This window comes from Erinaceus europaeus, chromosome 19 (genome assembly GCF_950295315.1).
Source record: "Erinaceus europaeus chromosome 19, mEriEur2.1, whole genome shotgun sequence".
NCBI classification, from domain to species: Eukaryota; Metazoa; Chordata; class Mammalia; order Eulipotyphla; family Erinaceidae; genus Erinaceus; species Erinaceus europaeus.
Window position 1 is genome coordinate 5,888,772 of NC_080180.1, and position 20,532 is coordinate 5,909,303.

The following is a 20,532-nucleotide window of genomic DNA, read 5'->3' on the forward strand; positions in this document are numbered from 1 at the left end:
AAGGCATTGAGAGAAGAGGAGAATGAGGCACATGAGAAGGAGGAAAAAGGAGCCTTTGTTAAAATAAAAGATGTCGGGTCAGGTGGTGGCTCAGTGGGTTAAGTGAACATAGTACGAATGCAAAAACCCATCACAAAGGTCCCAGTTAGAGGCCCCGGCTCCCCACCTACAGGGGGGGTCACTTCACAAGCAGTGAAGCAGGTCTGCAGGTGTCTAACTTCCTCCACCCCTCTCTGCCTCCCCTCCTCTCTCAACATCTCTCTTTCCCGGACAATAAAGTGGAAAAAAGAGAGAAAAAAGTATCTAGAAGGAGTGCGTTTCCAGTACCAGCACTGAGCCCCAGCAATAACCCTGGAGATAAAATAATAATAATAATAACAACAACAACAACGTAAATGAAGTCTATTTAAAAAAACAAAGAAAGAAATGAAGGAAGGCTTTCAAAACTGCCCCAGTCAGTCCCCATCTCCTAGTAAGTGACCAACAGAGACTGTGGTGTGACGTCGCCGCCTTGTGGACACAGAGTAGAATGCACCTCAGAGGAGGAGACACAAGAAAAACCAAAGGGAGACTTTGTAGAGCCTTAGACACGTCAATTCGGGGGGTTAGGGGGGAACAGAACAGTTGAGGGCTCGGCTCAGGGGGGGACATGCAGAGGCTTGATCCTCATCCCTTGTAGGTCTGACTGCTGTGCTGGGTTCTCCATGTCCTTTGGTACATCAATGAATCAATGAAATCCTCTTTTTATAATTGAGAGACATCTGCAAAGGGAGATTGGGAGAGACTATGAAACCAAAACTTTGTGCAAGGCAGTGAAGTTAGGCTCGAACCGGGCGTGCTGAGACTGCAAAGGTGCACAATATCCAGGGGAACTCTCTCCCAGCACACACACGCCTTCCTAAAGGAGTGAACTCATGTCCTGTCAGAGAAATGCCCAACTCAGGAACGTGGAATAACTCTCAATGGAAAAGGAGAAGAAAGCCTTTGTTAAAATAAATGATGTCTGCTTAAAAAACAAAGAAAGAAATGAAGGAAGGCTCTCAAAGCTACCCTAGTCAGCCCATACCTCCTAGTAAGTGAACAACTAATCAGCCAGAAATCAGAGGCAGTGCACTAGGGCGGAAGCCTTGCAAACCACAAAGACCGTGTTATGTCACCGGTGTGACGTCGCCGCCTTGTGGACACAGAGTAGAATGCACCTCAGAGGAGGAGACACAAGAAAAACCAAAGGGAGACTTTGTAGAGTCTTAGACACGTCAATTCGGGGGGACTGGGGGGAACGGAACAGTTGAGGGCTCGGCTCAGGGGGGGACATGCAGACCTGCTAGTGTCAGGTCCCAGGTTTGGTTTTCCCCATCCCGGCTCAACTCATGCTCTGCAACCACTGTGGGGAGGGCTGAGCCCCGACTGTCTAGTCCAGAGGCCCTGCACTCTGCAGCTGCGCCTGAATTCTCTGTGTGTTCAGATGAAGGATGTAGACAATGTTCAAAGTCAACTGGCTCCAGGCCTCTACACAAGTGAGCATCTCATTAAAAAGTGATGGGGGGGGGTGTCTGTGCATTGCTGGGACCTAGAAAAGAAGAGGGTTTGTGGGGTTATGTCGCCACCTCGTGGCCATGGAGCAGAATGCACCTCAGCAGACAGGACTTCAGAAACCCATAGGTAGAGCTACAGAGCAGTAAACAGACATGTCCAAGCCTTGTAAGTAAATGCAAATGACAGGGAGCAGGCTCAGTGGTGGACAACAACGTGGCTATGTGAGGTGCAAGGCTTGATCCTCATCCCTTGTAGGTCTGACTGCTGTGCTGGGTTCTCTATGTCCTTTGGTACATCAATGAATCAATGAAATCCTCTTTTTATATTTGATAGACATCTCCAAAGAGAACTTGGAAGAGACTATGAAATCAAAACTTTGTGCAAGGCAGTGAAGTTAGGCTCAAACCGGGCGTGTTGCGACTGCAAAGGTGCATAATATCCAGGGGAAATTTGGCCCAGCCCCACACATGTCTTCCTAAAAGAGTGGATACATGTCCTGTCAGGGAAAATCGACCTCAGGAATGATCTTCAGGACCTGCACCACTCACTGTGGGAAAAGAGGGAGGTTGAAGAGCAGAGAGAAGAGGCCCTCACCCCTCAGAGCAATTTGTTTTGTGGGTAGAATCCTGCAGATGGACCCAAACACCCTGACTGAATCCTGCAAGGCTATGTTCCCACCGAGCCATAACTAAAAGAGCTATGACAGAGCAAAGACACTGCATTGTCAGCTTGCAAACTCCCCACCCCCAGTGCCTGAAGCCAGGAGCTCTGGGTTCAAGCCCCACCAACACAAGCCAGAACTGAACAGTGCTCTCATTAAAGAAAACAAGAGCATAGCTGTAGTTATCTGAAGGTGGTCTGCTGCTTCATTTTGCCTCCAGTAACAAGCTGAGAGCTCAGAGCTCTGGAGCCAGGGGAGACCACAATCAAGGGGCTGGCAGGTGCTGGGTCTGGGGGACAATCTCCTGCTTCCTCACACAAGGCTGTGTTCCTCTGGCCTGCCCCTGAGAAAAGAGAAGCTTGTAGTTCTTTGCAGGCTGCTCCTGGGCCTGGCTGTGACTGGAGAGCTGTGTTCTTCTCTGTCATGAAGCTATTTGCAATAGTCAAACCGCTAGCCTTTTGACCCTGTCAGAAAGCACAGTGACTTCAAGCAATGTTCTAAGATTCTCTTCAAATTAGTGACTTAGTTACATATTTACAGAGGGAGAGAGCAAGAGACAAACAGAAAGAGAGAGAGAGAGAGCAAAGACCACCTGAAGCTTCCGGCTAACCTAGAACAACACTTATGCAGGTCCCATATTCTGCCGTCTGCAAGTTTACCTCTTGGAAAACTCTCTTGTCATTCTTTCTTTGCACAGTTTAAAAAAACATTATGTTAACTTCCAGAATAAGTTTAAAAGAGAAGGCAAAAGTGTAGCAGTTTCTCTTTCAGAGGAAGGATCCCTCCAGGCTTCAAACTTGCAAGCTCAGTGCCCTCCCCATGACCCCGGGGCACCATTTGCAAGTCTCAGGTGGAGTCAGCCTGTCCTGGGCTGCTTCTTGCTCCCTGTCCTCCTCTCTCTGTGTTTACTGAAGAGGCTGCTCCTCATTCCAGAGCAGACAGAGTAACAGGAGAGATAGAGAGTAGCCAGAGTAGCCCTGTAGTCCCTGAGGGGCAGGGTGAACCCATTACATGCAAGTACAGCTGTCCTGCCTGACACTCTCTACTTCTTCAAATGAAAGAAGGCTTTAAATAATGTCAAATTCAATTGGCTGATGCTTTGTGGGGAGACCTTGTAAATAATATAAAAATCTGTGCTTATGCTGCCACCTTGTGGACACAGAGTAGACTGCACCTTCAGGAAACCTAACTGTCATCAGTTATTACAGAGAAACTAAATTGCTTGAAACAGAGCAACCAGGGATGTTGCTCACTTGTGGAAGCAGCACTTGTCACATGCAATTTCAGGTTCAATCACACACCTACTAAGCCTGACTGCTCCTTGGGTTATCTGGACACCTAGGCTACATCTGTAAATATCTTTTGCAATGAATGAGCACAGAAAGCAAAAACAAATTACACTTTCCTGCAATATTATAAAAGTAAATGTATATCCAACATGTCTCCATACTTCCAAATTATTTCTGGAATTAGGATATGCAAATTCTCTCACCTACCTGATTACACATATATAAACATAAATATGTATTATTTATGAATGTATATCAAAAGGCTTTCTTTCATTCTGGGTACCAGAATGATTTTTTAAAAAAGGAACATGTTATCTGGGTAACATCACAGATCTAGAGTTGGTGTTTGTCTGTTTTATTGACACCGAGCTTATCTCTGGGGCTCAGTTCCTACACAATGAATCCACCACTCCCAGCAGCCTTTTTTTCTACTTTTATTTGATAGGACAGATAGAAATTGAGAGGGAAGTGGGAGATAGAGAGGGAGAGAGACACCTACAAACCTGTTTCAATGCTTGTAAATCATACCCTTGGTGGGGGGGAGATCCGGGGGATTGAACCTGGGTCCTTGCACATGGTAACATATGCTCTTAACTGGATGCACCACTGACCAGTCCCTGAGCTTTGTACTAAAAGGTATGAGGTTCTGTGTTCCATTCCCAGCATCACATGTACCAGATTTGGGTTCTCCCTCCTTCTCTCTCACACTCAAACCAACAAGGAGACAAAATGCCTCCCTTGGTTGAATGCAGATGATATCATGCACAAGGGCCTGGGTTCATGCCCCTGGTCCCCATCTGCAGGCCAGGCGAGGGAGAGGGGGAGGTAGCTTCATGAGCAGTGAAGTAGTGCCCCAGGCATGTGTGTATATGTGTCTCTATCCCTCCCATCTCAGTTTCTCTGTGTCTCTGTCCAATAATAAATTACATATATGCACATGTAAATCTTTATCAACAAAAGCAGAGAAATCTACCCATAACATAATGTGATTCATCAATCAGAAAAACTCTCACTTAATGGAGCACATCTGCAGTGATGTAAACTGTCACTCATTTTGTCATGTGGTAACATACATAATGTGGTTTTTAAAAAGTATATGTATATGTGTGTGTACATGCATGCATGAAGGCATGTCAAAACAAGTTTTATTGGTCTTGTTTTTGTTTTTTACCAGAGCACTGCTCAGCTCTGACCTATTAGGAGACGGGGTGGAGTGGGAGGGAGATTACACCAGGAACAGTTAGGAAACACACTCCAAGGAGACTGTTATGGTATCAGCAGACGTTGCCACGCTCTCTGGGACAGACAGCACCCTTGTATGGAGGCTGCCTGGAGTCCTCCTACCAGCAGTGGGTCCCTCCCCTCCCCTGTTCTGGTCTCTCAGCTCCACTGACAGATTTACAAGCAGGGAAAGGAACCACAACCAGGGAGGAAAGGCTGGTAGAGGTCATGTAAATGAGCCATGAAATAAAATAACAACATCTGGAGGGGACTGTGTCTCACAATATTGATTCCAGGATTAACAAGAATTCTGAAAGACTAACCCACAGGAGACAGGAGGCACGTTACACAAAGAGCCTTTCAGCAAGGGAGGACTGGGATGGGGATTTCGCCTAGCAGACTTTACATACCTTTATGCATCAGGTTAATCGGTTTCACTCAGTTCAACAGCACTGAGTCAGACCCAAGGGCCAGCGTAGGGCATGTGCCTCTGCACCACATGGGAGTATGTGGCTCCGGGCCAAGCTCAGCTCCTGTGCTGTCCCTCTCTCCCTCTCTCTCTCTCAAAAGGAAAACTATCTGAAAGTTGCCACAAAGCCATGACATCTCCCAAGTGCAAGGCTCTGGTGTTGCACTTCAAACAGAATGCTGAGTCGCTGTCACATTGATGTTATTATATCATCTCTAGAACTAGAATTTACCATTTTTTGAAGACGCATAAAAGAAGTACAAACCAGTCTCCACATGTCAAGCAGATAATCCACATCCACTCCCTGTCCACCATCCAATGTCACCACCTGCTACAGGCCAGGCATTAGAGCTGTCAGAGTGGGTGATTCACTCCACACACACACACACACAAATACACAATCACACATGCACAGTCACTTACATTCACACTCTCCATGACACACACCTTGCTTTGACAGTGATCAGAGAAGGGTGGCAGGACCAGGGAATTTCCCAGCACACCAGAGCACATGTCTGAGGGTCCAGGTCTGAGTCTCAGCACCTCAAACACCAGAACTGAACAGTGCTCTGATCTCTCAATCCCACAAATATTTTTTTAAAACCATTTTGAAATTGTAAAGAGAAAATGGAGGGGGGTTGGGCAGTAGCGCAGCGGGTTAAGCGCATGTGGCACAAAGCGCAAGGACTGGCTTAAGGATCCCAGTTCGAGCCCCCTGGCACCCCACCTGCAGGGAGATCGTTTCACAAGCGGTGGAGCAGGTCTACAGGTATCCATCTTTCTCTCCCCCTCTGCCTTCCCCTCCTCTCTCCATTTCTCTCTGTCCGATCCAACAACGATGGCAGCAATAACAACAATAATAATAACAACAACAATGATAAACAACAAGGGTAACAAAAGGGGAGAAATAGCCCCCAAGTGCAGTGGATTTGTAGTGCAGGCACCAAGCCCTGGAGGCAAAAAAAAGTAAAAGAAAGGAAAGGAAAGGAAAGGAGAGGAGAGGAGAGGGGAGGGGAGGGGAGGGGAGGGGAGGGGAGGGGAGGGGAGGGGAGGGGAGGGGAGGGGAGGGGAGGGGAGGGGAGGGGAGGGGAGGGAAAGGAAAGGAAAGGAAAGGAAAGGAAAGGAAAGGAAAGGAAAGGAAAGGAAAGGAAAGGAAAGGAAAGGAAAGGAAAGGAAAGGAAAGGAAAGGAAAGGAAAGGAAAGGTAATAGAGGCAGAGGACTTAAAAACAAACACATAAAAACATGAGAAGTGAAGAAAGAAGGCTTTGCAAGTGCTAAATACACACCCTCTCGGCAAACGAAAGAGCGTGTGACACCACCTGCCTGAGGCGGCTCTGACCTGAGAGCCTGCAGTGTTGGCCTCATCATCTCCTCAGTGCTGGCTTCTGGGTGCTGTCCTGTGTGGTTCACACCGCCATCTTGAGTAGGACTTAAGGGTGCTGGTAGATTCTGCACCCCTGCCAGCTCACTCAGGGTCAGAGGACCTTGACCTGGAGGACCTTTCCTGTCTTCTGTCATGAGAACCAGAGAGAGGAACAATGGACTTTACAGACGGCCCAAGGGTGCTTTGTCCTTCCCTATCTTTAGGGGTCTCCCTTCCCACAGTCCCCCTCTCCCCCCAAATGCTGATAAAGATAGGTAACGGCTGCAGAGGCCCAGCCCTTCCAGAACCAGGTGGAGCAGCTGCTGGAACCTGCCCTCAGGTCGCCGCACTCCACAACTGCAGGAGCCCAGCTCAGAATAGAAGCGCGTGCAGCAACAATAGAGCCTGGACTGAGACCCCTGCTCTGAACCTTGTTTGTCTAACGTTCTCCTGAACAGAAACCCTCAGCAGTTCTAGAATCCACTACAAAAAAACAGTGATCTAGCAGAGCTGGAGGTGTTCATGAATGAGGGTCTCTGAAGTTCCCTGTTGATGCTGACTGTGCCCCTAGAACCTTGCAGTAAAGTAAACTGAACAGAACCACCACCTTCCTTACTCTCTAGCATGCTAATAAACAAATCAGTCTGAAACAGAAAGCGTGCCTCCTTTACTACCTTGACAGCAGATGGGCATTACAACAGTAAATTACTTTTCTGAACTGTTTTTATAATGACTGGAGACATGCTTGCAATGTTCGGAAATGTCAAGGTCTGAGTGTATGTCTGTTTTCCATCTATTAAGACAGAGTTATTGGTGGGGGCAGGGAGGACCAGAGAGGAATAAGAATCCCTTAAAAATGAACTAAATTTACAACATATATGCTGACAATGATAGTCATTCAGAAATAAGCCTGCATTTTTAAATGGATTCGTGGATCTGACAAAAGCTCATATGAACTGTACATCTTCTCACAGAGCACAATACTCAGTTTGGAACTTGGACCCTCCCGCACTAAATAAACTTTGGTGTTGCACTTTCTTTCTCTTTCTCCCCCCCCCCTTCTCTTTCTCCTATCTGAAAAAAAAAAAATTAGCCTGAAGTGGTGAAGTCCTGGAGATAGAAGTAAAATAAAGTAACCTATCACAGGGAAATGAGAACTTGTAAATTGTACCCATGTATCAGCAATCATGTTTTAGACCATTAACCCCTGCCCTAATAAAGTAATAATAAAATAGGATAAGGGCAAGAGACCAGCACACTTTAATGAGGGCCCTTCTGGTCACTACCAGGCCACCCCATCATCCAGGGCCCTAGTCAGGGAATCCTGGGATTCCCACACAGATATGATGAGCCTAGACCTCTAGCAGATCCCTCTCTCCACCATCACTGGTCATCTCTATCAGAAACAACATCATAAACCCTCTTTTGGGCCCCCACAGGACCTTGCCCTCAATGTAGAGCAGCAATGGTAGGGACTCCCCACTCTCCAAAGGGAGGCTGGGTCAGCACACTCTGCCACTTGAGGAAGACGGGTCCTGCAATGAGTGCGGCCTAGAATGTTCCTACCTATGACCATGGAATGCAAGCTGAGACCTTCAGAGATGCAGAGGTTACACAGGCTCCTGTACTAAATATGAATAGACATGCCCTCTTGGGTGGACTCTCCCATTCTTTAATTTAAAAAAAAAAGAAGGCAAGGAGGGAGGGCAATACAGGCAGAAAGGGGTCGGGAGTCGGGCGGTAGCGCAGCGGGTTAAGCGCACGCGGTACAAAGCGCAAAAACCGGCGTAAGGATCCCGGTTCGAGCCCCAGCTCCCCAGCTGCAGGGGAGTCACTTCACAGGCGGTGAAGCAGGTCTGCAGGTGTCTATCTTTCTCTCCCCCTCTCTGTCTTCCCCTCCTCTCTCCATCTCTCTCTGTTCTATCCAACAATGACATCAATAACAACAATAATAATAACTACAACAGTAAAAGAACAAGGGCAACAAAAGGGAATAAATAAATATAAAACATAGGCAGAAAGAGGAGAGACACCACAGTGCTGCTCCATCATCACTGGAGCCTCCCAGTGTTGTCTGTGGTGCTGGGGCTTGAACCCAGGGTCTCATACATGGAAGCTATGCACTCTACTTCACCAACTATCTCCTGGCCCCTATAGAGAACTTTGAGAATACATCCTTAAAAATAAACCTGTATTACATATTCCCACTTACTAATGCAGAATTTTATATGCATCTGAAGTGAGCTCCTGTGCTCCAGGAGGTGAGACAGTGAATAAAGCACTAAACTTGGGGCCAGGCGGTGGCACACCTGGTTAAATGCACATACTACAGTGCACAAGGACTCAGGTTCAAGTCCCTGGTCCCTACCTGCAGGAGGAAAGCTTCATAAGTGGTGAAGCAGTGCTGCGGGTATCTCTCTCCCTCTCTTTCTCAATTTCTCTCTGTCTCGATCCAATTATAAATAAATAAATAAAATTTAAATAAAAGCATTAAACTCTTGTGCAGCCCGAATATTCCTAGCTATGACCATGGAGTGTGAGCTCAGACTGACAGGGATGCAGAGGTTACACAGCCTCCTGTGCTAAACATGAATGAATACACATGGCCTATGTCAGATCCATGAAGTTTACAGTTGATGGTATTTATATACTTTTCCCATATTTGGGAGCTACTCTGACCTGATCCAGCTTTCTGGTCTTATTCACAACTCTAACACCATCTTCCCAAACATCATGCTACCATGATGCCATTCTGACTTCCCTGGGCAGACAACCTCACCAATGAGTCCTGGAACCCCACCTCCTCAGAGTCCTGCTCCACTAGGGAAAGACAGAAACAGGCTGGGGGTATAGATAGACCTAAAAAAGCCTAATTCCAACAGAAAAGCAATTATAGAATCCAGAACTCCTACCTTCTGCACCCCATAAAGATCTTTGTTCCATACTCCCAGAGGGATGAATAGGGAAGCTTCTAATGAAGGGGATGGGATACAGAACTCTGATGGTAGAAATTGTATGGAACTGTAGCTCTCTTATCCCACAATCTTGTCAGTCATTATGAAATCACTAATAAAATAAAGCAATATCATATAAGCAAACAACAAAGGAATAATACACACTGACAATCCCTTAAAGCAAACACTAAAGCACATCATCATTTCCATCTGAAACAATGCTAAGAGGTTGCTATGTTGTTTCTCTTTGATTTGCTTGCTATCTCCAGGTAGCACTCAGTGCATCCACATTTTTGGAATCCGCTGTATTACTGTAAATGTTTTAAGTCCATCACTTACCACTGAATTGGAAGGGTCCCCTCTGTCTGACCATATACATAGCGTGTATATGGTCATCTGTAGGTTGCGAGTGCCCTCTTGTGGACAATTGGCGTAAGTGACTCACACTATGCTTCCTGGACCTGCTAACCTTTTCCCCTTGAGGTTTTTCTGAGTTTCCCTGCAGGCAGAGAGTGAGATGAATTTTGCAGAGCTGCATCCTTTGACACAGTCACTACCCCAACTACTGCTACTTTCTGACAACTTTCATGGTTTCCTGAAAGCACAAGTCAAGTTTTCCTTCATATAATCTACTTGTTTCTTATATAGGAAATTGCATGTCAAGTGTCTGATGTTGAGTTATAAAATATAACTGAGGAAATAGTATTGCACACAAGCAAAAAACTCTATGAGGCTCTGAATTCCAGCATTCGGTCCCCAGCAATAGCATAAGCCAGAGCTGAATAGTGCTCTGGAGAAAAAATAATAGTAACTCACAATAAGAATAAATAGCCTTCACTGTGAACGAGTATTTCTCTGCATAAGAAAATGGGTACTTGGTTGCAGGGACTCCAACATGTTTTGTTTTGTTTTTTTCCTGAGCTCAATTCTGGCTTACAGTGGTACCAGGATTGAGCCTGGGACTTGAGAGCCTCGGGCATGAAAGCTGCTTGCTTACCATCATGCTATCTCTTTGGTCCCCAAGCCTGGAACTTCTTGCAGAAAGCCCTGAAGTCTACCACTGAACTATCTTCTCTTCTCCATTTCAACCAGTTAGAAAGAAAAGGAGACAAGGAAGGTAGGCTCTAAGAAGAAAATAATAATAATCAAAAACATAAAGGACTCTATAACACACACACACATATATATATATATCGGCACAGTAATAAGCTAATGTTCAGAATTATCACTTTAAAAAATTAGAGCTGCTTGAAATACTAGTTCAGAAATTTCGAGAGAATTAAAACACAGCATATGTGAAATATGCATTCCATGATTGGTATATTTTCAGAGAATCTAATTCCCTATGACTCAGAAATGTGTGGTTCCACGTCTCATATGTATCGATAGGTGACTGTGTGTAGATATATCTGTGCAATACTCACCAGGCAGGTCCTCTGGGCAGCACCACGGTGCTGGCTGTGGCCGGGTCCCAGGCTGGGTCAGAAACATGGCGGCAGACAGAGTCCCAAGGCTGAAGCAGTTCACTTCCTGGTGTGTGAAGAACTCAGGACCCCTGCACAGGGTGTGAGGGTCACTGAGTCTAGTGTGCACACCGGCGTCCCCTCTTGGTTTCACACCAACCACTCTGAACATGGACGAGGAGAGAGCAGTGCTGGATGCAGCCCAGAAAGCGCGGGAAAAGTTCTCTCCTGGGGAGGTGGAGGGTGCGGGCTGTGGCTCGCCAGGTTAAGCTCACGCACATTGTGAAGAGCGCAAGGCCCAGGGCAGGCGAGGATATGGGATCACCTGGGGCTTCCCACCTGCAGGGGGTGGGGATGCCTCATGAGCCGAGCAGCAGGTCTACAGGTGTCTAGCTCTCCCTCCTCTCTCAATTTATCTGTCCTACCCAATAAAATGGAAAAAGTGGCCACGAGGAGCATGGATTCGTAGTGCCGGCACTGAGCCCCAGCGATAAACCTGGAGGAAAACAATAAAAATGAAAATGAAAGGTGTGTGTGTGTGTGTGTGTGTGTGTGTTCTCCTGAGTGCACCCCAGAAAACATAGATGAAGCCCTTTGCAGAGTTTTGCCTTATTAACAGACATGTGGAACAGTCGTGTTTACTTATGTCTTTTTTGTTTGTTTCTTTTAGTTTTGTGTTTGGCGGCAGTGTTTCTGACAAGCAAACTTGTCAGCTTTGGTTGTAGATGGTGCCTGGGATCAAACCTGAGATCCACCCACCTGTTTAATGACTAAAAGAGAGGCAGGCCAAGAACACTGCCGCATGACTTGGGAGGGGTTGAACTGGGAACTTCAGGTTTGCAAAGCATTTGCTCTACCTGAGGAGTCCCCTTTAAGAGCAGATTTTCCAGGATTAATTTTGAAACTCAGCCTGGAGGGACACAATCAACATATAACTGGAATAAACGTCTAATGAAGTTGCACAGAACTGACAGACAAGAGTTCCTCTAGGGCCAGGGAGATAGCACAGCCTGTTAGAGACACAGGTTGCATCTTGGAAATCCCAGAATCCACAGTACCCTCCCTAGCACCACTAATGCCAGAAATTATCAGTGCTTTGAATTCTCTTTCTTGCATACTTTTAAAGCTTTTTCAGACAAGCTCCAAAGTACATCAGCAACACTAAAGTAGTCTTATAAGAGTGTTAATATAAGCTCTGGCTTGCAGTGGTGCTGGGGGATGAACCTGGAAGCTCAGAGCCTGGGGCATGAAAGTCTTTTTTGCATAAGCATTAAGTTGCCTCCCCAGCACAACTGAAAGTCTTTAAACTGCAAAAGGTGCTAATTAGAAGCAAAACACAATGTGTAATTTCCACTGGAGAGATAAATATACATTAAAGATATATTAATCACTTATTAAGAAAGTAATGTGAGAGATGGTTGGGTCTTCTCTTGAACACGAAGAGAACAAGTGTTTAGTACAAAAATTCTTTTTATAAATTGTTATCTATGACCACCTATGGCCAGTAGTTTCATATTCTTTAGGTCAGATGGTAGTTCCTTGCAGTACTTGCTAATCCTCCAGCAGAGACCCTCAGACTCTCTCTCTCCTTTCCTTATTTAGGGGAGATTGTGAGTTCTGAAGCCCAGCCCAGCGGTGGAGACAGTTCTGTGTCAAGTACAAAAGATGGGAGAAGGGTGAGGGGGATGCACTGCGGCCTGACTGCTACTGTTGGCGGCATGCCCTTTTGCAAAACAATAAATGCCTTGCTTCAACTCCTTTTTTTGTTTGCCATGACAAGTAATTTTATTATTTTTTATATTTTTTATATTCATTTATTTTCCCTTTTGTTGCCCTTGTTGTTTTTATTGTTATTGTAGTTATTGTTGTTGTTATTGATGTTGTCATTGTTAGATAGGACAGAGAAAAATGGAGGAGAGGAAGACAGAGGGGGAAGGGAAAGACAGACACCTGCAGACCTGCTTCACCACCTGTGAAGAGACTCCCCTGCAGGTGGGGAGCCCGGGCTCCAACGTGGGTCCTTGTGCTTGGCCGCATGCACTTAACCCACTGCGCTACCGCCCGACTCCCAACAAGTAATTTTAGTTGGACGTCATTTGCAACACTAGCATAAAGATTTTTTTTTTTAAAAAAGCCATTAGAATATAAGCTAGGAGGAGTCGGGCAGTAGCACAGCGGGTTAAGCGCAGGTGGCGCAAAGCACAAGGACCGGCATAAGGATCCCGGTTCAAACCCCGGCTCCCCACCTGCAGGGGAGTCGCTTCACAAGTGGTGAAGCAGGTCTGCAGGTGTCTGTCTTTCTCTCCCCCCTCTGTCTTCTCCTCCTCTCTCCATTTCTCTCTGTCCTATCCAACAACGACAACAACAATAAAACAACAAGGGCAACAAAAGGGAATAAATAAATAAAATAAATATTTTTAAAAATATATATATAATATAAGCTAGAGAACCAGAGAGCACACCACTTAGGGTGTGCTCCTTGTCACACTTGAGGCCCACGTTCCAATCCCAACACACACTGGAGGCAGAGGGGGGACATAATAGCAGGGAAACTGTTGTCTACCCCTTTCTCTCTGTCTCTCTACCCAAATGGAAAAGTGACCCAGGAACAGTAAGATAGTGTGTGCATCAGATCCCTAACTGTAAATGTGTGTGTGTGTGTGTGTGTGTGTGTGTGTGTGTGTGTGTGTGTGTGTTACAAGTATTAGCTAAGGGATACATTAGATAAAAAATATAAAATTTGAGAGAAAACATAAAATATGAGGGAAGAGTAAAAATGTAGAGCTTTATCATGCATTCAATATCAAATTAAAATGGGCTGTAAGTAAGCCTCAAAACTTGAATAAAGATAACCATGATTTGAAAAAACAGTAACAGGCCCAGCAAGATAGCTCACCTGTAAGGTGCACCAGCTTTGTCATGTGTGTGACCCATATTCCAACCCCAGCCCCGCTGTACTGGAGAAGTTTCAGTGCTGTCCTTCTCTTTCTATCTTAGAAAGTAAGGCTGAGCCACTCGAAGCTTAGTTCTTGCTTATGGTAGCGTCATGGATTGAACTTGGGAAACCAGAGTCTCAGAAATAAAACTGTTGGAGGGCAGTTTAGGGAAAGCAGCACCCCTCCCCCTGCACCCTGCAGGAAGTCAGGAGATGGGACCAGAGGCTGGCAGGGCCGGAAGCTCATATGGGGCCAGCACTCCCTCCTGACCTGACTGCAAAGGCAATAAAATGTAAATGAAGCACCACCAAAGACAAAGGCAGAAGCAGATCTCCTGAGAGCCCTGCCCTTCCTCTGAAGGGAATATAAAGCTGGGAAGACCAGGGTGCAGGCCTTTGTCTCTCTCTCAAACCACCTACCACCTGTCTGTATGGCTTGTGCTTTCTTCTCCTTTTCTGTCCTTACTTTCTGCTAATAAATGCTCTTCTCCCTGAAACATGACTGGATCTCTTGTAATCCTTCCGTGTGGAAGTCAGTCTAGAATCCCACGAAAGGGAACTGGGAAATGGCCCCAATTAGTTGTACTTTTCCCCCTACAAAGCTACTATTTCTCCATTTCAGCCTTATTTTTTTTTTTAATTTTGTTTACTCAAACCACTTTTTCATTTGTGAGAGAGACAGACCAGCATAGCAGGTGCTATGGTACTGGGAAAGCTCCAGTGGTTTTGCTGTCTGTCTCTTTCCAATCTCTACGCTCTATCTAGAGGAAGAGCAGATATTGGTTGTGCAAAGTAAAGTATATATACTAATTTCTCTAGTATGGAGTGGCTGGCTGAATTTAAATAAATGATCTACAGGGTACTTGCAAGTGAAGTGCCCCAGATGAACAGAGTGAAGGGAAGGAAAAAGAATTCATGTAAATAGAAACTGGGATATCTATGCTTTCAGATATATTTACATCATGCAAAATAGAAGTAACAGATATTGCTGGGGCTCCGTACCAGCACTATGAATCCACTGCTCCTTGAGGCTATTTTTCCCATTTTGTTGCCCTTGTATGCCCTTGTTGTGGTTGTTATTATTGTTATTGTTGTCATAGCTGTTGTTATTGTTGGATAGGACAGAAAGAAATCAAGAAAGGAGGGGAAGACAGAGAGGAGGAGAGAAAGAGAGACACCTGCAGACCTGCTTCACTGCCTATGAAGCGACTCCCCTGCAGGTAGGAAACTGGGGCCTTGAACCTGAATCCTTACACCAATCTTTGCACTTTGCGCCATGTGCCCTTAACCTGTTGCACTACCACCCAGCCCTCCTACATTTTGTTTGTTTGTTTGTTTGTTTGTTTGTTTGTTGCCTCCAGAGTTATTTCTGGGGCTCAGTGCCTGAACTACAAATCCACTGCTCCTGGAGGCTATTTTTCCCCTTTTGTTGCCCTTGTTTATGGTTGTTGTTATTGTTGTTGTTATTGCTGTCATTGTTGTTGGATAGGACAGAGAGAAATGGAGAGAGAATGGGAAGACAGAGAGGGGGAGAGAAAGACAGATACCTGCAGACCTGCTTCACTGCTTATGAAGCAACCCCCTGCAGGCGAGGAGCTGGGGGCTCACATTTTTCTTTTATCAGAGTACTTCTCATCTATGACTTATTCAGGTGCTGGGGATTTAATGGTTCTTTCCCACCAAAAGATTTTAGGTGAGATACCCATATATCAAAGAGGGACCCTTATCTTTCTCTATATATGTGGGTGTGTGTGTATGTGTGTGTGTGTGTGTGTTCTCTTTTTAATATTTTATTTATCTTATTTTTTAAAATATTTATTTATTCCCTTTTTGTTTTGTTTTTTATTGTTGTATTATTATTATTGTCGTCGTTGTTGGATAGGACAGAGAGAAATCAATATAGATGGGGAAGACAAGAGGGGGGGAGAAGGAGAGACACCTGCAGACCTGTTTCACCACCTATGAAGTGACTCCCCTGCAGGTGGGAGTCGGGGCCTGGAACTGGGATCCTTAGGCTGATCCTTGCACTTTGCACTACGTGCACTTAACCCACTGTGCTACTGCCCGACCCCATATTTATCTTATTTTTGAAAGAGATGCAAAGAGAAAGACAGAGAGAGAACACTAGAGGACTGCCCAGCTCTGGCTTATGGTGGTGCGGGGGATTGAACCTGGGACTTTGGAGCCTCAGGCATGAGAGTCTGTTTGCATAACCCTTATGCTATCTCTCCCACCGGAGACCCTTATCTTGAAGACCCTCTGCAAGAAAGATAAGCATGGTCCAGAACAGAGCTGGATACTGGACCAAGGGTCCAGAGCCTGAGCATCTCAGGGTCACTCCTCCTTCCCAGAGAATACCTGGAGGGATGCTTCCAGCCGAGTAAACCACCTGCCTCTATCTCGGGGCAGTTTTATGAGGTTGTTAACATGCTGGAATTACCCACCTGAGGTCAACAAGTCTGCCTTTTATTATCTCAAGTGTTTGCTTTGGCCCATGCAATTACATACCATCAAATTGCAAGTAATCCATGTGTCAAGCAAAGCTGAATTCACTTTCTGCAGTTAAAGATCATGGTTAGTGGAGTGTCTAAGAGGGCTGGACCTGGCCTCAGTTCTGTGTACCCACATGCTTCCTCAGCAACTCCAGTACCCGGCACAGCATTCTTCCCACTGTACTCAATGTGCCGCCAAAGATTGAGCAAATGACTAGCTGCAGTGAAGAGAAAATATCATTTTAGGGCCATGTGGTGGTGCACCTGGCTGAGTGCCCATGTTACAATGTACAGGAACCCAGGTTCAAGCCCCCAGTTCCCACCTGCAGGGGGAAATCTTTGCAAGTGGTGAAGCAGTGCTGCAGGTGTCTCTCTGCCTCTCTCTCTATCTATCTATATGTCTCCCCCTTCCCTCTTGACTTCTGGCTGTTTCTATGTAATAAATAAAGATAATTTAAATTTTTAATTCAAAAATTATATTTTAAAAAGAATATATAATGTTTATTATTTGTTTATTTATTTTTACCAAAGTACTACTCAGCTCTGGCTGGTGGTGGTGCTGGGGATTGAATGGGGACTTTGGTGCCTCAGGCATGAAAATCTCTTTGCATAACCATTATGCTAACTCCTCAGCCCAAAAATAGCATTTTATATATTCCTTAGTTTTTGGATTTTTGTTTCATTTTTTTTGTTTTTTTGTTTTATAGAGAGATAGAGATAGAGAAAGGGAGTGAGAGAGAACACAGCACCAAAGCATCCTTCAAAGTGATGGGGACCATAACAAGTAATGCACTGTCCAAGTGAGCTGTTTAATCAGCCCTAAATGTTCTTTGTACCTGCTTGGTAAACAGATAGCACTGCAGAGTGGGCCTTGCTTTACAGTGAGCTCAGGCCTGGTGTGTGTGAGGCTAACTGAAGGGTTTTGGTAGTTTATCTTGTCATCAAATATTCTCAGTAAGTTTCCTTGTAGTGGCAGGTTCCTCGTTTCCTTTCCTTTCAAACACACACAGACACACACACACACACACACACACACACGCACTCTGCCAACCCCATAAATATGAGTAAAGCAATTTGTGTGTCAAAGTCCCCCTCTCCCCCTCAACCCCTCTCCCCTTGTATTTCAAATACAGATGATTTTCCTTTTATTAAAAAAATAGTCTAAACTCCCACAGAGTGGGAGATCTTTGCATGCCATACATCAGACAAGAGGCTAATAACCAAAATATATGAAGAGCTCCACAAACTCAGCAACAAGAAAACAAATGACCCCATCCAAAAATGGGGAGAGAATATGAACAGGATATTCACCTAGAAGAGATCCAAAAAGCCAATAAACATATGAAAAAATGTTCCAAGTCATTGATGGTCAGAGAAATACAAATAAAGACAACAATGAGATACCACTTCACCCCTGTGAGAATGTCACACATCAGAAAAGGTAGCAGCAACAAATGCTGGAGAGCGTGTGGGGTCAAAGGAACCCTCCTGCACTGCTGGTGGGAATGTAAATTGGTCCAACCCCTGTGGAGAGCAGTCTGGAGAACTCTCAGAAGGCTAGAAATGGACCTTCCCTATGACCCTGCAATTCCCCTCCTGGGGATATATTCTAAGGAACCAAACACACCCATCCAAAAAAATTTGTGTATACTTATGTTCATAGCAGCACAATTTGTAATAGCCAAAACCTAAAAGCAACCCAACAACAGATGAGTGGCTGAGTAGAGTTGTGGTCTATATACAGAATGGAATACTACTCAGCTATTAAAAATGGTGAATTCACCTTCTTTACCGCATCTTGGATGAAGCTTGAAGATGCCATGTTAAGTGAGGTTATCAGAAACAAAAGGATGATTATGGGATGATCTCACTCCTAGACAGAAATTGAAAAACAAGATCAGGAGGGAAAACACTAAGCAGAGCTTGGACTGGAGTTGGTGTATTGCACCAAAATAAAAGACTCTGGATTTCGGAGAAGGTTCAGGTCCTGAAACATGATGGCAGAGGAGGACCTAGTGGGTGTTGTATTGTTATGTGGAAATGTTATGCATGTACAAACTATTGTATTTTACTGTTGACTGTAAACCATTAATTCCCCAAGAAAGAAATTTAAAAAAGAAAAAGATAGTCCACTAGCTAACTGGTTAAATAGTCACCTCACATTCTACATCTAAAAAAGATAGTGCTTAGCATCATTCAGGGCAGAGGAGAACTAGAACTTCTATAAACTTCTGGTGAGAAAGTAAATTGGTACATTTTCCAGAGAGAAAATTGGCAGTGTGTGTCGGACACTTACATGAAAAATTGGAGCAAACCTGGCAAAGAGGCAATGGTAAAATTCTAGAATGTAGCCTGCCAGTTTACTACCTTCTTTTATATATACATCACTGACACATCATAGAAAACCAAAACTAAGGGAGTCGGGGGGTAGCGCAGCAGGTTAAGCACACGTGGCGCGAAGCACAAGGATGGGCATAAGTATCCTGGTTCGAGCCCCGGCTCCCCACCTGCAGGGGAGTCGCTTTAAAGGCAGTGAAACGGGCTGCAGGTGTCTATCTTTCTCTCCCCCTCTGTCTTCCCCGCCTCTTTCCATTTATCTCTGCCCTGTCTAACAACAACGGCATGGCATCAATAACAAAAACAATAATAACTACAACAACAATAAAAAAAAAAAGTGCTGGGAAATTGTGCCGATGCAGTCAAATCTGCCATGTTGTCCCCTCAGGCTACTGCTAGTTCCCGCGAGAGTTGGGACATTCTTGAAGTGCCTGTTCAGCCATGTTGTGCCCTCAGGGCATTGTCTATATCCCCGCAATATTTGGAGTGCTTTGGTTACTCCTCCCCCCTCCCATTCTCACCAGAGTTATTATCCTATCCTGGAGTGCTATGGTTATTCCTCCCCCTTCCCATTCTCACGAAAGCTGCTCCTATAAAAGCCCTTCTTCTTCCGCACCTCGCTCTCTTGCCAGCGCTTCACTCCCGATGTTCAGACACAGGAAAGGTTACTGCGTGAGGTGGCCATTCTCGCTACCTCCACGTGGCCCACCCTGCTTCTCTAGCACCCAACTCTGAGGTGCCAGCGCAAATAAAGATTTGTGTTTCCTCTTTGCTCCGGACCCCCTCCTCTCTCTCTTCTCTGCGGCCCGTGCACAACAACAAACAAGGGCAGCAAAAGCAAAACTAAATAAATAAAATATTTTTGAAAAAAAACAAAAACTAAATTATCTGTGTGATAGAAAATTAAAATCCATGGTCCCTCTACACTTATATTTTAGTCGGTACTAAAGTTCACCATAACTCAATTATATAAAATGTCTCACATGTGCTATATGTATGGTTATGTAATCTGTATATCATACATATTATAAATGGTATTAATGTCTATAAATAATGGTGTATACTGAGAAAAATGATTCAATTTGAAAATGTGATCTGTTCATGTCAAATGTCAGTGTTAAATAATGGAAAAGTTGGATTCTAGAAAAACAAGACAAAGGGGATTTTGTGGAAACACTTTTTTTTTAACTTCTGAACACTTGTAAGAGATAACAAAGCTAATGAAAGTTCTTTATTGCACATATTAACACGAGGTGTTGTGATTTTGTTTTTCCTAGTAATGATGCTTAATGGAACAACTTAATGTTATTCTCTAATTCATGAATGTTATTCTTATTTATTCAATATTTGTACATTTATTTTAATCAGAGTTCTGCTCAGCTCTGGCTATTGGGGTATCAGGGATTGAACTTAGGACCTCTCATACACAAGCCCTAGTTTCTGCCACTGAGCTATCTCCCTTGTCCTATAAGGAATATTCTAATATTCTTCAAAACAAAATGTTCTTTACTTTTAAAGCATTAATCTTAAAGTCTTGTTAAATGAAGAAGAAGCTTTATTTAATATCCTAAGAGCCGTTGGACATAGCTAAAGTTGCCTTCACCATCATAAATCTCAAAAGCACTCACAGTACTCTATTTCAAAAGTCTGGGAGCCTGAACTTTGAGGGCTAGAATTTGTTCCCACTTTAGGCCTGAAAGTGTGGAACCCTAAGCCCTTACACAAAACAGCTGAGCTGCACTGGAAGCCCTTGTTCACACTTTCTGGAAGGTTAATATTAAACCTTAAATCTAGGAGACCTTTTCTAATCT